Source organism: Perna viridis, chromosome 5, assembly GCF_037379345.1.
Source record: "Perna viridis isolate PV_CMFRI_1.1 ecotype Kerala chromosome 5, ASM3737934v1, whole genome shotgun sequence".
Taxonomy (NCBI): Eukaryota; Metazoa; Mollusca; class Bivalvia; order Mytilida; family Mytilidae; genus Perna; species Perna viridis.
This window is the reverse complement of record NC_142449.1, coordinates 38,713,244-38,717,377: the sequence shown is the minus strand read 5'-3', so window position 1 is coordinate 38,717,377 and position 4,134 is coordinate 38,713,244.

The following is a 4,134-nucleotide window of genomic DNA, read 5'->3' as shown; positions in this document are numbered from 1 at the left end:
TTCAAAATATGCATTTTTTTAAGTTATAGGTCCAAATTATGGAAAATTGGTCTTTTTGGCTGATTTTTATGTCCTATCTTGTAAAAAGTGTAGAAAATTTAGTAAAAATATCAAATATTAAACTTTGAGGGCTATATTTACCTAAATATGGTAGTAATAAGCACTTGAAATCAAGTTTTGTGTAGATTTGAGCAAAAATTAGGTTAGAAATGAGGAAAAACTCACTTTCATTACTGCGGTTAAGGCCATATAAGCATTCCCCTATGGCAACATGGAAAATCCATTATTGAGCACTTTTTTTGCTTTAGGTGCCCTTTACTGGTCATGTTTTAATGTGAAAACACTGTATTTACAAATTTAAAGCCAAATATATCACCTTTTGTGAAAATTTAAAGATTTAGGATTTTTGACATGTGATCAAGAAAAAGGGGGAGGCATGTCAGAAATAAATTTTTAAAAATAGACCAATTTCTCAGAAAATGATTACTTTTAAAACTATTTCTTCATTAATATTGTTAAAAAACAAGTTGTGATTGATATTTTTTATTTGAAAAGTCAGAAAAAGTTCTTTGCAAATATTTAATGCATTTCAGTATGGTAGAATATTTTCACTTTTTTGCTCGCACAACTTGGTTACCCTATATTTAAAAATCAAATATTTAAAAAAGTGCTTGTCACATTTCACTGAAACTTTGCAAATGCATTCAGTATGTGTGTAGGAAGATACCTGTATAGTTATTTATTTTTTCTAAGACAAAAAGTGACCCTTTAGGTTACAGACCACCAATTCAACCAATGAGCATTTGGAACGTACGCAAAAATAGTCCTACGCAGAAATTACCCCTGTTCCTCATAGTGCTGTGAAAAAAGTTCTCATCTTATTTTAAAAATTTAAACAGTTTCTGAAAGGAAAAACATTTCTGTACATTTTATAGGTGCATTTTGCTTCTTGTGATGTGAAGCCTAATCTCCATAATGATTTTTAAATATACCCCTATCTTGTGAAAACACTGGGATTTCCCATGCTATTTATAGACCCTTCACTTCCGGTGACCAGTACTGCACTGCAAGTCTGCTAACCCCACATGCCATTCTGAGGATTGTGAGCTGACATATGTAGAATCATGCTGATATATAGTCATCTGTAGGTTAAAGTTAAGGTAAAGTCCAGAGAAGCCATTGAATATTGTGAAATTAGCATAGAAGCCTATGGGAAGTGGAATTAGTGGTTTTTAGCCTATAGCAATTCGGGTCATAACGGTTACGAAAGAGTTTGCAATAATATTAAGGGAACCAAGATTTTGGCGGAAGTCACCCGATTTTAGAGCATATCGCATTTGTACCATTTCGGTTTTTGAAAGTATGCCAAAATCAGTGACAGTGAATATTTGACGATTAGCGACTTTGAAGACTTCAGTCTTTGATTTACTACTGTTACTGTTTTTATATTAAAGTAGAGCACCAAAAGAGAAGAATCTGTCGGTTTTAATTACCTCTCATGTAATTAATTCTATTGAAGCGACATATACATTTTATTATATATCTAAAATTTGGACATACATGTAATATAGACGTCGCAATTTCTTAGATAAAAACAAGTGAAAAATTACTACAATTCACGTAAAACAACATAATGTGAATTCATTTGTATCTTTCTGTTGTTTCCTTCTATTTTTATCTTTTTCGGATTGTTACCTTAGTTATCCTTAGCAATATTTCTTTACTTCTGAGAGTTAATGTTTTTACGGCATAATATATTTCAATATATTGTTCAATGTACATGGGAATGTTAGTGGAATATGAGCGTTCTAAATCCCTAACGTACAAATTTTATACTGATATTGACATAAACAGTCATGCGTCGTTTGCAATAAATTTTAACTTTAATGAAATTTAAATTGTGTTCTTCTCTATGTGGTTCAATAAATTAAATTTATAGGTTATTAGACGTTTGAACCATAAAACTTTAGAAAATTCCAATCGGATTTAATTTTAATTGGATTATTGCTTCGTAAAAGGGTACTACATGTGATTACGTAATTTCACACCAGTATCAAGTGAGATTTATTTTATTCATTTTTCTATGTTTTAAGGACTGGATGCAAAGGGTACTAAATACCTAAACTGAGTAGCTAAAACCATTGGTTTACTTTATTCAATACATGTAGTTAGCTTATTCTCTTAAGCCCCCTCTTTCTTATTTCTGTGAATTGAACTTTGTGGAAGATTTGTCCCAAATTCTGAACACCAACACTACCAGTTGCCATGAATGTTTTTTTTTTCATATCGAAAAAACAAAACCATGCTTTAAATTTGCCAAAATATTTAATTTTCACACAAGGCTCATACAGACTCCAAATATTAATTCTTTAAGGTTGAATTCTTTCTCTATTATCAATGTTACATTGTACGAATACATATTTTAAACATTATGAATGCACGACAACATAGATATACCAAATAAATTTAAAAAAAAAAAAACATGAAAACAAAACAAAAACAAAAAACATTAAAACAAAAAACAAAAACAACAAAATTTGGTTTTTTAAAGGTGTCTTGGAAATACATAATTCCATAAGCTGGGAGGATCTACCGTACACCCCTCCAACTTATCAACTTCATATTGATTTTCAGGTACAAGTCCCATTTAGGAATCAATTTGTCGCCAAATAATATAATAATTTTTATTCAGTTCATCAAAAAGCCGATATAAACTGTAAAAGTTAATACAGAACATTTAGTTGTCGTTAATAAAAATGATACGATAACCATTAGATTACTCTTTCAATATATATATAGTTGTTAATTGAAAAAATAATCATTGGTTGATATTTTAGATTTTCTTAACATTTGTATCGTTCTATCTTATAACTGTTTTTTTTAAGTTCCAAAAAGCATTGCTACTGACTATGAAAATCGTCACAAGTCATCGGGAAAAAAACCCAAAACCAGAGGATTTAATTATGGCAGCACTCAACAGGAAATATATATATATAAAAACATTTTGACTGACGCATTAGTAGTATAGTAGTATAGGATTATTATCATAGAAGCATATCAATTTGTGTTATCGATGGAGATGGGTTCATATTGTAGTATTAATGTATGGCCTTTCCATATTGGCCCTGTATTATGCCCGAGGTATTAATAATGGCCAAGGATGACTGTAATGGAACGAGGCAACGCTGAGGGCCATTATAGCCACCCGAGACCTGTAACATACCAAGGGCATGTTACAGGGCCAATATAGAAAAAAAACATGCATTGATATTTTTATTAACCAACTTTATTTCAGGACATAATCAGAAGCTATTATCAATACCTAAGATTTCATATTAATTAAAAATAAGTTCATATGTCGATAAATCAAATATTTATGGAAATAAATCATGAAGGTTTTGTTGTCTTTTCCAATAACCCCCTAAAAATCGTAAATTTATAGACAAGTACAAGATTAAACATACCTAATAATTTATATGGAGAAATTGCAATCACCAAAAACGAATATTCGTGAGCTAATCAATTACGTGACCAATCAACCGATACCCGACAAAAACCATGACTTCAGATATCCATAATTTACGGAATATTTGGGTTGTTTCCGTCATTGTTCTTAGGTTTATTGATATTGTCCTAGTATGTGACCGTATAAAAACAAAACAAAAAACAAAACAAAAAACAAAACAAAAAACAAAAACAAAAAAATAAATAAATAAATAAACAAACAAACAAACAAATAATTTGGCAAAGCAATTTTTTACGTAAAAACCGTGTTTTTAAGTGCATTTTGATCTGGAATCAAGCTATTTCCAAATGTCTTTTGACAGAGGAGCGCATTGTTCTTAGGTTTATTGATATTGTCCTAGTATGTGACCGTATAAAAAAAACATAAAACAAAACATAAAACAAAAACAAAAACAAAAACAAAAAAATAAATAAATAAATAAACAAACAAACAAACAAATAATTTGGCAAAGCAATTTTTTACGTAAAAACCGTGTTTTTAAGTGCATTTTGATCTGGAATCAAGCTATTTCCAAATGTCTTTTGACAGAGGAGCGCATTGTTCTTAGGTTTATTGATATTGTCCTAGTATGTGACCGTATAAAAAAAAACATAAAACAAAACATAAAA